The 14,494-nt window shown below is 30.6% G+C and overlaps 2 protein-coding genes across 2 annotated transcripts in view; one reads left to right on the forward strand and one right to left on the reverse strand.

Moving 5' to 3' along the window:
• Window positions 1–14,494, reverse strand: part of LOC129750008 (protein O-mannosyl-transferase TMTC1-like) — an 807,324-nt gene that overhangs the window by 424,160 nt on the left and 368,670 nt on the right. The window lies entirely within an intron of this gene.
• The window catches only part of LOC129742932 (myb-like protein D), a gene marked incomplete at its 3' end in the record, with an annotated part of 61,925 nt that overhangs the window by 1,127 nt on the left and 46,304 nt on the right, over window positions 1–14,494 (forward strand). The window lies entirely within an intron of this gene.

The raw sequence follows: 14,494 nt of genomic DNA on the forward strand, positions 1-14,494 counted from the left end.
ATTTTTTTATCAATATGAGTTATCAATTTTTATCTCTCTAAATTAAAGGTATTATTTAGTACTCATAGGATGCTAAAATATGTAAAATTTTAACAAAATGTCCATGCCAATGTAACCAATTTTTTTCACTTCACTTATATATTTAGATTAAAACTCAATCAGCTAGGATATTGACTATTGACAACCAAAAAAGACAAAATATGTGTCGTGCCTACAAGCTTTCATGCAATGTTTTCTTGCTTGCACTTTACCACAGAACCATCCCTGATGCATTGGAATGAGAGCTTCAGAGTTCCAATAAAAGTTTTTTACACTCATATTTTATTGTTTTTTTTTTTGTTAATTTTATTATCTTTTTCATGGAACATTTCATGGAAGGTAAATCAAAAATCACAGTTCTTCAGTTTATTGGATTGAAGATTGAGATGAACTGAATGTGCGTTTCGAGTCATATTAACCCGAACAGCTTAGGAAGGTTCATCAGAACCCGATCAGGAGAGCATATCAAAAAGGTTATTCAAACACATCTGAACGAGTAATTATTATAAGGCTTTTATTGAAACTTTGAAGCTCCCATTCCAATGTATAAGACATGGTTCAGTGGTAGCATGCATGCTTCTCAACCTAAAGGTTGAGATTCGAATCTCCTGCCTGTACCCAAAACTGATCAAGAATTGTGTCTGATTGAGTTATAATCTTGTTGCCATGCTTTCAAATGGTGATTAATTTAGTTAATCTTGCATGGTTTTTTTTATTTATTTAAAGACTTTGGCATCGTACGAGTACTATATTATATCTCATTTTGATAGGAAAAAAACTAAATTTAATCAAAATAAATCATTCCTTTTTTATGAAAAGATTCCAGCAATCAGGCTCGTGAGAAGAACTCGTCCAGGACCCAAGTTACACACGAAACTCCGAATGGCTTTATACATTCAATACGATAGTTTCCCGAGCAGACTTCGATGCCTGAATCGATAGCATACAGCAGCCAAAATAAGCTATCAATGCCAAAATAATAGCATAATTTAGTGTTGTATTTTTTGCGACACCAAAATTAGGTTTCATTGAAGTATCAAAATGCTGAAATTTAATGCCAAACCAATACCAAAGCAAGGCATTCATACCACAATGATAGCAGGATTAGGTGGTGATTTTATTACGATAGCTAAAATAGGCATCAATATGGTTTCAAGCATTTTCATAAATTAGAAAAGTGAAATTAAAATGATAACATAATTTGATATCCAATTTTTTGCGACAGAAAACAAACTTTAATTTAGATTGTTGAATTTAAATCTGACTGAAACAAATAACGAATTCAGTTATTACCAGCATATTGCGCGCCTTATATATTGGTTTCTCTGCTATAGCAAAACTAGGCATGATTGAAGTATCATTATTTTACAAATCCAATTTGTTGTATGAGCAAAATATACAGTAGAACTTTGTTTAATTGAGCTTCAAAGTTCAAACAAGACCCATACCAAACGCCTGGATGGTATGCAAAAGCAGAGCAAAAGAATTGGTTTATAAATCCATTTTATGACATCTGAGGTTTCACTTATGCGAGGTGTTCCTTCCCCCGACTACCTCGGGGGTAGCTGGGTTCTTGTACAGTTAAAAACTCACAAAATGTTTCTTATAAATTTCATGAGTGGGATTGGGTATGTACATATTTCAGAATGGGGGTAGGCTTAATAGCCTAATGTACATATTTATTTTAAGCATAAAATTTATAACCGAGGTAAAAAACATTAATGGCGACTTTTCTAGGTTTTGTAAAATAAAAATTGGTTAAGGTATTATTATGCAATTTCGTATATTTTTCGATCTATAAAAAAAAATTTCCATTCACTTAAGTCCGAAGCAGAAACGATTCAATGTGAAAGTATAAAAATCAATTCAATAATATTGAAAGCAGTTAACTTTAAAATGGTTTTACCGAAAATTTAAATATTTTTAAAATGTCTAATAATTTTAACTTATCAAGTCATAAATAACTTGAGCAGAGATTAATGTTCTATCGTGTAACTTGAAAATAGTCCACATTAGGCAACGGTTGCGTTTATTTGGTGGAGCAGGTGGCAGCAAAGAATTTTTATTGGTATGCTTGAAAACCATCCATAGTCACCCGAACAAAATTCGAGACCTTCAATTGGTAGCAGCAACTTAAATAGCTTATTGTGGGTAAGGCATTAATGCGCACTTTATGACGTAATTTAGTAGATTTAACGTTTTAAGTCAGTGCAGCATACCTGTAGAAACTCTGCAAAAAAAAAATGTAGTTTCACTGTTACTACAATACCGTAACATGATTTCTTTTCCAGAATAACATAACAAACTCATTGGACATATACACAGTTTCACTGGTCCAATCATGAAAATATTCACTACCAGGGCTAGTACAGCTACGGGTGTGTAAAGATACCAAAGCACGGAATAAACCATCTTGTGACAGGTTATCGTAATGTTTACAAAAAGGAAGAGGCATTACCAACGAACTGTCACAATTTAGAGCTCCGTCTCCAACCTTCCACCATTGAGAAACTTTTGGTTACCCTTGCCTACTTTTTCTCAAACCGCTTACACCCGTAGCTGTACTCGTCCTGTTCACGACGAAAGAAAACAAAATAATTATTGTTGTTTTCTAGAGTGCAATAGAGTGAAAGCATTGAAAGTCTATATATGTAAGTATTTAATCAATTGAATTTGTCTTTCAACAAGTGAAAACTGAGTAGATTAAGTTCTAAATCGCTGCGTATTTTGATTTTCTAAATTTCTAGCAACGAGCACGAGAAACTTAATCCGAACGTTCAAGGCTTACCGGAGCAAGACGAATCTAAGCATCCGCAACAAAAACAGCTCATTAAAAAATGGAGCAATGGAATGGTGTGCTCAAGGCTATTTTATTGGCCACAGGAAGGTTTGGTGCTGACATTTCGATGGTCAATTTGATTAGGAACAAACAGCAGGAACTTGACAGGTGATGCAGGTTAGTAAAATTTACAATGAACTTTTTTGAACCAAAGAATTACGACTTTCATACTTTGCTTCCAGATCATCTTTGTGGTGTCTATGCAATCTTGCTGAAACAAAATTCACCAGTTCTTCGGAACAAAATGTTTATTCTGCTCGTTCTGCACCATCTCTTGAAGGGCAACCTATCTTGCATGCGTTTATCTGACGACGAAGCAATTTTTCGACAACCATAATAGGGTGATTTGCCAATCGTTGTCCACTAACCCATCGTTGCACAGCATGACTTAAATTGTCAATATTTCAGCTGTTTTTCAACTTTTCCTCAAAAATAATACTGAATCATGTAATTCGGAATGTTTTCTGATGAAATAAAGCTTTTGTGATATTTTCTGCTGGTAAGTGTGCATCTTACGACACTTTTTATTTTTCTTGTTTTTTTCGCGCAGTTTTCGTGCTAATTGTTAACAAAAACCTTAACATTCCTTCTACGGCAAATAAGGTTTTTCGTCAGAACAAAACATTTTTCATATCAGTTTTCTATACGAAACGTTTGTTGGACAATTTTAACACAATGATTTTGAAAAAAAAATTTTATCCATACTTATCCAGAAAATATGTTGGATCGTGCAACAATTGGTCCGCTCAATCTCCTTCTGCCCCATTGTTGTACATAGTTCCGCTGCCAAATTTGTTTGGAAATTTCAAATTTATAAATTCGTATACCTCCAATAACTTTGTTTGGTTGTACTTACAGCAAAAAAAAGCAATAAAATTTTTGGAAGCGATTGATTAAGTCCTAAATTATAACAACGTGTTTTGAATTAGTAAGGAGGCTTGTACGGAATAATCCAAATTTTCATTCAAAACCCGTCAGAGATGTACTGAAAATTCAAAAAACATAATTTTGTATTTTTAAAATATTTTTTGGTTCTTGCAATACATTGCATGTGAACAAAAACTAAACCTTACTTGTACCCAAGAAATGATATTCGTTGTCATACAAAATATTCAAAATATGTAAATATTTTTTAATTTTAGTGTTTTAACATCTCATTTGAAACCTGGTTAACTGGATGAAAATAAGACTCGCATTATACTGCTCTGCGTAACCAATAAGTGTGATGATTTAAAACTTTCGCAAATATATGTCATGAAATTTAATTGAAAGCTTCAGAAAGCAAATCCTGCAGTTTTACAATACTTTTCAATGGATTACGATTTTTTCTTTCGAAATGGTTAAAACTTTTTTCATGAAATACTTTGCTTCTTCTCATGCTGGCAAACAATTAATCTTAAGAAAGGGCCAAATCAAACATTTAAAACAAAATTCATTTCAAACTTATTTGAATTTCTTGTATATGCGAAAAGTTCTTCTTGCATACAAATTGGCATACAAAATTGAACACGTTCATTGACTACATGCAACTAAAACAACTCGAATTGTCTATTGATATGACATGTTTTTTTTTCTGAATAAGTGGATATTTACGTTTAACTAGTAATTTTAGTAAATTCTGTGCTTTAATTAATTATTTTCCACTCAGAATTTTCACATTTTTTGTACTCAATGTTGATTTTTAGTAATTAATTCAATAATTCAAAGACACTTTATATATCCATAAGTTTATTTTTTCTACCGTCAAATCTTAAAAATGAAGTTTTGAAATTATTAAACTCGATGAAAAACTTATGTATGTATGAAATTCGGGCAATGCATTGTCCGAAAAGTGTCAAAGTCAACTAAACTGCATTGGCTTTTAGAGACTACTTTTTTATCAGATTTATTTTGAAATCCTTTATCCCGACCATTCACTCAACATTTTATGCAAAGAATCTAAAAGCTGTTCTGAAAAAAATTGTTTCTCTAATTCCGAGACGACAAATCTTTAAAGAATTTTATTTCATGTCAACAGCAATCCCCTTGATATTGTTATGAATGTTGTCAGGAGGAAAACTATGATCCTTAATCCCAAAAACTAGAAGTCGAAGGTTGGAAGACCCGAAATTTTTATTATCTGACGTGCAATGTTCTCAGGAATTTGAATCTGCCGTCGAATTGCCGTCACTGGAGACATCTATGTGAAACTTTATTTGGCCCTTATCATCCAGAAAAATAAACAGTCATAGCTTTGTGAACCTTAATTTAATCCAAAACAGTTTTTCAGTCGAAAAACTCTTGGGAAGCATTTCTATGAGATGTGATTGTTTCCTGAAGATTGATGAAATGCTACAGAGGCTACATTAATTACAAATAAGCCCACTTATATGAAAAAGATATCAATTAACTTTTCGAAAAAAATTCTTATACAAAATTGTATATCATGAGCATAAATCAGTCAAACGATCTGAAACTTTGGGCGTGGTTGTGTCCATTTTCAAGTTTTAAATTGAGATTCATTATGTAAAAATCGATCGACTTGCAAGTGAGTCCTAAAACATTTGTTTTAAAAAATCGCATCTTCTTCATAGGGGTAAAAGGGGGCAAAACAGATCACGTTCTCTAATCTTTTCACCTGTTAATAGCCACTTAAAAATTAAGCATTAAATATCTTTTAGTTCATTCTATGGGATTTTAAAGACATCAAATTTTATGTTGGTAGGACATATAAAGAAAAAGGCTCAACACTGGGCAAATTAGGTTAAATAGCACTCAAATGGCTTTGGGTAAATTAAGAAGTGGATTTGAGTTTCTGGGAAAGTTTCACGTGTGATAAATGCTATTCCAGACACTCAAACCGGCGACTTTGTGTTTTTTTTGGGCCGAATTGGAATTGGAAAGCGCATTGGACGGTTTATATGAAAGAAACCCAGAACCCCCCCACCCCCCCCCCCCCCCCCCTTTCATAAGGGGCCGTCTAAAAATTAGATTGCATTTGAACTAGAAGTTCTCATAATAAGCTTCCGTCACAAATATCAGCATATTCGACCTCATGGTGACTGATTTTTAAAATGTGCAACCATTGGAAAAAATCGGACAACATTATGCACAACACAAAATTTGCCTGTGCAACTATTGGGCACAGACAAGCTGTTTTAAACGATTTTTTAAATTTTTTTTGTCACTTTTTTCAAACACTTGAATTTTTGGATCTTGTTGACCAATCCTGTATGAGTGCATCGACAAAAAAAAATCGAGTGAATTTGGTTGAAATGACCAAAAAACAGCATAAACACCAAAATCATGTGCTTAGCTGTGCAACGATTGGCAAATCACCCTATTCAAATCTTCCCAGCAATCGGAGTAAGTATCTACCCTTTTTCGGTTGATCGAATGGTAAAATGAATATCGCGAATTATTTTCCTCCAGTCGGTTAGAAGATTATCTAATAGGTACGTCCATTGTGTCATTTGAAGTTAGCGAGTTTTGAATATCTTTAAACCATTTGAATTTTAAAAACAGAGCTTTATCTTTTTACCACGGATTTTTTTAAAGCCCTCCACACTCCCTCACACCAAAAAATTCATAAAAAATTAAGATTATTTTTTCTTTCCTCTGACTCCTTTGGATTTAGCAAACGCTTCATTTTGTTCACTTTCCATAGAAAATTTGGTAAAAAAATGTATTCATTGAAATCTGATGAATTTACACGCCTAGATGTAGATAACGTTTAAGCTCTCGATGGGAAAATTAACAATCTTTCTTTAACTGGTGTGAACTTAGTAGAAACAATAACAAGTTATAGTTGGAGCATGACAGCTTTGAATTTTAAGCCATGTTAGATTTCTTTCCTTTGTGATTTTCTGGGATTCAAAATAATAATCAGGGCTATGATGAGATCATATCACAACATTCAGTACCCTTTGTGCTTTGTAGTTGCTGAAGTTGAAATAAATAACTGAATCTACCTTTTTCTTCAATACAATGTAGACCAAATTGAATCTGGTACTCACTCCATAAGTCTGTCCAATGCACAGCAGGCGATATGTTTGCGAATTGTCTAAGATTAGGAAGTTGTTGGAAAGACTTACAATTTATTGTCTAGCAAATACAACGCTTGTAAACTATATCGACTATTTTCTCTTACAAAAAAATCCGCTGCAGCTACCAAAACTGACTAGTGTGGACTAGGTCTAGGAAGCTTTTATTCTTCAGTAATTTTTCTCATCCCAATTTTATACGTTATCTATATTCAGGCGTTTTCGGTTATCAACCATAGATGGAATACACATATTTTGTTAAGTCTAAGATCAGGCGTTTATTTTTCGCATTTATTAAATAGAATTCATTATCTCATTTTAAAGGGATAAATGAAATCGAAACATCATCTGTAGGAAAATACTTTGGCGGTTATACATTTATTTCAGTTTGATACAGGAAATTAATAGAAAACATTAGAGAAATCGTACACTCGACGTATATTTAAACATCAATAGTTGACTATTTCAAACTATAACTTTCGAAGTAGTTCGTGGTAAGTACACCATCATTTGTACAGAAGTGATAATTAAACATGAATTTTGTGTGCTGTTAAGAAAAACAAAATTTCCTTATAAAATCTCAGACATGGTGCAAAACCGATTCTAAAATATGTATTTAAGATAATTGCAACATTAATTTATGTAATACATTAAACCAGACTAAGTATTGAAATAATATAATAAATGAATTGCTGAAAATCAAATCAAAATTATGTATTCATATTAGATGTTATATACGTTGCATAAATAAAGGCGATTTTGGGTATGCATAAATATTTATCTCAAAAAGGATTGCGTACATAAGCGGAGGTGATTTTGTACTCGAGTAATGCTTCCGGAGCATATTTTTATGGCGAAAGAATACCTTATTTTGCTATCATGCCCTGAATATAAAATTTGTTATCATTTTGCCTGAATAAAGGTGATACAATACCAAAATTCGGGTGTCGTTTTCAAAGGAAAGATAGCACAGTGATACCAAATTTTGGCTTTAATAGAAGCTAAATGATGCCTACTTTGGCTGCGTTTAAAAACAGAATTTGATACCACAAATATGCCAAATTTTGGCTGTGAATAATACCTCAAAGTGGCCTCAGTATGCCCTCAAAACTCGTTTTGAAACGTTGGCTAAACAAGGTATCAATAAGGTTTCAATGAAACCTACACTTGACATTATTAAGGTATCGATATATGAAAAGTGAGACCCAAATTTTGGCATTGTACCACCTTTATTCGGGCAAAATGATATCTTAATTTACTTTCAAGGCATGATAGCAAAATTAGGTATTCTTTTGCCATAAAAGTCTGCTCGGGTTATAAACCATGTAAAATATCTTTTATTGGTATGTAAAGCATTTAATAAAAACCATTTTACAACAAGTCTCCAGGACATCAACAAGCGTATTATATATCCAACTTATAAAACCACATTAAAATTTTCTGATATAATTTTTATTTGGCACTTTGAGACCCTATAAAACATTTTTAAATTAGAAAAAATATACGATTTGAAAATGTATATTAATACCTTCCAATGCACCCGTTTCGATTTATAGCATTCGTGTTCTTAAGCGATCATTACAAGTTGCTTGGGTTTTATACTTGCTAATAAACAGCTTGTCGTGGCGTCTATAAACCATTTATAAGGAACAAAAGCTTCTATAGACTGTAAGAGTTTCATTGAAGTTATTCGGTGGAATTATTTGTTTACAAAAGTGTCAACAATAGTATGTTTTTTTGGTGAAAATATGGGATAATCTGTATTCTCGCTTCTTCCGTGATAAAAAAAGGACCAAATTCATCAATCCAAATGTCTGAAAAATAAAAACACATTTTGCATTATTTATAATCTGCTGAGAGTAGTGTTATGAAATCTCAAGTGAAAGTGTTTTGTTTTCTCTGAGCCATATTAAATTGTGATTTTTCAAAAATATTAATCGCAAAATAATTTGTGGAAAGTATATAACGTGCTATGAAAAGAACAAATGTAATATTGTACAATGGTTTTCAACTCAATAAAAAAAAAAGTAAAAACATTTTAAAAGTTATATTTAGTAGTAATTTACTATTCAACCGCAAACATCCTTTGAAACAAAAAGGTTTTATAGGGTACATGTATCATTCTTGTTTAAATATTTCTTAGAGAGGCTACAGACTTTTTGTATTTAAAATATTCCTTAAAATTGATTTTATAAAATCAATCCTAAAACAGCTTTGTTGGAATGACTCATAGATTGCTACATGGCTTTGCCGGTTTATAGAATTCCTTCAAGCTACTTTTTCAAATTTCATAATCTTTTAAAAGACGAAATAGTTTTTAAAAGTCAATCAGTATGAATGGTAATTTTAAGAAAATATTATGGTTTTAAAGTGTTCTAATATGACTATTAAGAATTTCGTACATTATTGACATTTTCATGATCAATAATGATAATTTTGGATGGCGGTTTTCTATTTTAGAAATGCTAAGAGTGAACTCGGGCATCCTCAGGGCTGAGATAATATTTACAAATAGTTGAATGACCACAAAAAAAATTTTTAAAAGATTAAAAAAAAATATTATTTTTATCGGATTTTTATAACATTTAGGCGCAGTTTACAGCAGGCCCATATTTTTTATTGGAATTTTCACAAACATATTTGCAGTGTTTAAGTTCAGTTAAAAAATTGTTTGGATTCGAGAATGCAGATTACTAAACTAATATTGAATTTCCTCACAGAATGCAGATGAACAAATGAATGCTTTAGTTTTTTATTTGATTTGAATGAGATTAAAATATTAGAGCAGAATTATTTGTAGATTAAAATTATATAATAAATTGGTTTTATAAGCCAATTTCAGACAGAACCCAAAACGTTGATTACACAAGGTTTTATAATTTGCTCTATAAAGTTATTGCAGATGCCTTAAAATACTTGGTTGTTACGCTGGGGGGGGGGGGGGGGGGGGTTCCGAATATCAAATTTAGTGTGCAATAATAACAGTATCATGAATGATCAATGAAAACGGAAATTAACTACCAAAACCATCTTGCTACTTAAAACCATCATTGAAATTAAAAAAAAAAAAAAGACAAAAATGAAATGAAACGGGAAAAAATTGATATTTTTTTTCAAAAAACTATATAAAGTTATTTCATAAAAAAAATAATCATATTAATTCTGTGTACAAAAAAACAAACAGACTAAAAGTCTATAATCCATATTAATTATTTTAAATTATTTATGAAAAATTAATTAAAAATTATTTATGAAAAAAAAACTTGATTTTAAGGCAGCACAAATTCAATATTTCAGGAACACAATAAAAGGAATACGAAATTTAAATAAAAATTGATATTTCATAGAAACTAGAAATAAAACTAAACGCGGGAGATTCAGTTCACAAAAATTCAAGCAAAATATACAAATGTCATCACAAATTAAAAGAATTTCAATAAAAATTTACTTATTCAAAAAAAAAAAATACCCTAGGTTTGGTTCAAATAACTTATTTAAAATTGATCTGTTTTAAAAAAAAATTTACCTTCGACAAACTGATCAACTAAACAACCCGCATGAAAAAAAAGGTTATGAATCTATCAATTATTTTTCAGCTTATCAAGAATTCAGATCCTTTCCAGATATTTTAGTTTCCGAAATACAACGCTCTGAAAAAATTTAATTCTACCAATTTAGGACATTGTAATAGATAAGATAACAACTATTTCTGGCATCATTCAAGAAAGTCTTTTTGAGTATTTGGCAGCTTTGTTGAAGACACAAAACGATCCAATTTATGCTTTGAGAAAGTTCAAAGATTCCATTCGATTCAAATATTCAATATCTTCAAAATTTTCGTACTATGCAGAATTGGGGAAAATTGACAAAATGAAAACTTCGATACATAATTATTTTCTCAGAAATCGAAAACTTGATCATTGAATTGTAGCCTTTTTTTCAAAACCTTCGTTATGATCACAAATTTGAATTATTTTAACCTATTTTCGAAAGTCATCTTGAATCATGAGATGAAAAGAATAAATAATAGATATTAAGTTGGTATCAGCGCCGCGAAATGATTCTAAATTTGATCTAAAATTTTTTGCACATAGGAAAAATGGGAATTTTGTTGCCTTGTGAAATCGATTTCAGTTTGGACTGAAGAAAGATTTTTCTATTCTTAGAGTGTTAAGTAATCCAAGTAAGAGTTGATTTTTTTAATAAACTTTTCCTGATATAAAAAAGTGCAAAGTTTATTTTCGGAATTTATGATAATTACATATACAGACCCCGTTTGTTTTTGGCAACATCCGTTTTTGGCAAAATTGAACAGTTTATAGAAACAACATTACCTTTTAGTTTACGTTAAAACACCATAAATACCTTTTAATGTTCTAAAATGGTGATAAAATGCAACAATAAAAACAAAAGTTTGACAAAAAGATGAAAAATTCAAAAAGTAAAGAAAAAATCAAACAAAAGACTAAAAATGACAAAAAAATCAGCTAAAAAATGATGAAAAATGACAAAAACAGCAAATATGACAAATGAAAACAAACATTATAAACAAAATAATAAAATAAAAATAAAAAATGACTTCAAATGGTCGGAAATTGACTAAAAATAACGTTTAAGAAAATAATAATAGTTATTTTGTAAAATTAACTGAAAAAAAGTTGAGAACATTCGATTTTGGCAACATAAAATGTACGGGCGTGTTGCAAAAATCGAACGGGGTATGTATTAGAATATGTATTTGAAATAAATCAAATTCGTTCAAATCATCATTCAAACTTATATCGAAACAACCCACATTTTTTAATTCAAATTGAAATTCAACGAGAAATTAAAAAAAATGGTAGAAAAGAAATAATTTAAATTTCATTTTGAAAAAACAAAGAATACAAAAAATTTGAAAACATGGCAGATCAAAATTTGGATCAAAAGTAACTATGTTCCTCGAATAGTTTCCCTCAATTTTCAAAAATGATCTTCAAAATCATGGTTGATTTGAAAAAGGAGATTTAAAAAATAATTAAGACTATTTTTTTATTTTGAATCGCAGTTTCATAACTATTCTAATCTTCTAAAATTAATATTTTTCGAAGATTTAATCTGAATATTTAAAAAAAAAAAAATTTCCACTTTGAAACTCAAAAAATTAATGTTATCGAAGAAAAATGCCCTAATGGTTTTAATTCCTATTAAAAAGAAAAAAAAATAATAAAAAAAATAATTTGAAAATCAATGCGGGATATGAATCACAAAGATTAGTTTGTCACAATTTTAGAAGGAATTTTCTGGAAGCAAATATCAAATTTAGTTTGTATTTTTTTTAATCCTTTCAAATGTGGAACTAAGCATTTAAAGAACAATAACATTAATGAATAGTTTGAGATTGAAATTTATTCATTGAAAGATGTTTTTATCTGCAAAAAATGTTTCATGGTTTTATTCCATTTCTTCAATTATTCAAAGTGAATTTTGCGGTTTCTACTTATTGTTGCTCATTCGGTTGACTGTCTCGGGTGCTAAATATCTGTCACATGAATACAACATATGTCGATACATTGAACTAGGATCCCTTGAATGATTTTTAAAGTCATAAAAGTTGTTTTGTAATTGTAAACTTGCACACATCTCTAAAGCAAAACACATTTTAGAAGGGGTTTTTCTAAAAGACCAAATCTATTGCGTTTTTGTTTTTTTTAACTTTATTTCATAAACAAGGAAAATTGTCAGCCGGGACGATGCGTATAATTGAATTGTAATTAAAAAAATTGGTTACGATTTGTCAATATCACATTTTATCGTAAAATGAAAAGCTTTGAGTCCAGACTGTTAGTCTTAGTTAGTCTTGATATGGGATAAAACTCCGCCGGAGTCGAGCAAATCTGGTGATAAATTTGTTAACACCTATTTAAAAACCCCTTTCTGGACCCATTTATATCCTACTGCTGTTTGGAAATATCATTTTAGCAAGAAAGTTTTAGTAGGTTACAAGAAATATTTCAATCAATATTTGTCACCCCTCCCTTCTTTCATGAGGAAATAGAAAAAGGGGGGTGGGATGGAGGTTGCCGAAATTACAGAAAAATTTATAATTTCACAGAATTTTTGAGCAAATTTTCATCATAGAGTCTGTGTCACAGAAAACAGAATTTGAGAAAAATTCACAGATTTTACAAAATTTCGAAATTTCGGACCTTTTTCCAAAATAAATTTTTTTTGTTAATATAAATTTTGAATTATTTTGGAAAAAATAGAATTGTTATGTAAATAAATATTTCTTTAGTTAAAAATAAAAAGTCGCAATTTGACATGAGTTAAGCATGAAATGGGTGAATAAAGCAACACAGAAAACCGTCACAGATTTTTTTTTTAAATCACAAAATGTCAGACTTTGTTTTTGTGAAAACACGGTAACTTTGGATGGAAATTCCAACAATTTTTTGAATAACTGAAAAACTTATCGAGTAAATGGAACCAAATTACCAACCGTTACCGACCATAGATCCTAAGGTGGGATCTATTCGCCAATAACCACAAGTTCTAATACTTTCGGCTAAAACGAACCTGGTCGAATCTCCATCAGAGAGGGAGGAGGGCTCCTCTATTTTTTTTTACATAACTTGAAAACTATTCTAACAAATGGAATATGAAGGATATTTCTTTGAATATTTCATACCCCTCTCTTCATCCTTGAAATTTCTAGGGAAATAGGAAGGAGACTCCTATACAATTTTTGCACAAATCGACAATTTATTCTAGAAATGGGTGGTTTTGGGTACGAAAAAATGGGTTTAATTATTAGAAACGCCAACCTCAAGCAAGTGAGTGGGAATGGGAAAAAGAAGAGGTGGGGCTTCCATACAGTTTTTTTAGCATAAATTGATTATTTATCAGTCAAAAAAGATCATTTTTTGTAAGAGAGATTGTTTGCTTACGAATAATATTGAATCCTTTTTTTTATTTGGAGTATGGAAAGAGAATTTTTTTCAATATTTTTTAACTCTCGGAAACATATAAAACAGATGGAGCCAAAAATTTTAAGATAACATGTTACAATGTTTTTATAAAAGTTTGTGAGCCCTCCCCACTTTCAAATAGGGAGAGGGTGTAGAGTTCGTAAAAACAAAACATATATTTTGGCATTATGAAAGAACTTATGAAATTACAAAAACTCAGTTAAAACTTCAGATCTTCAAATTCAAATTTAAAGATCATGTTTCACTTAAGGGGGGGAGTAGGGTCTAACACTTTCAAAAAATCGATTTTTTTTATTTTTTTTATTTTCTTATTATCAAACATTTCAAGAATGTTGTGTCAACTTTTCAAGTCAATCGAACCAAAACTGTAGAAATTATAGGCCTTTATCTCCTCTTATCTAATACTGCAGCAGAGCAGAGCAGAAACTTTAGGCCCTACTCCCCCTAGGCTCCTAGGCCCTACTTAATAAGATTAAATGCATCAGCTGCAGTCTTCATTTGAAACAGACAATTGTATCTGATTTGTGCTGACATTGATTAAAATGATACTTACAAAAAATTGAATTATTTTTTTCAAATAACATTTAATTTTCAAAGTGTAGTCACTGGGTCAGTTATTTCTT

This window comes from Uranotaenia lowii, chromosome 2, assembly GCF_029784155.1.
Source record: "Uranotaenia lowii strain MFRU-FL chromosome 2, ASM2978415v1, whole genome shotgun sequence".
Lineage (NCBI taxonomy): Eukaryota > Metazoa > Arthropoda > Insecta > Diptera > Culicidae > Uranotaenia > Uranotaenia lowii.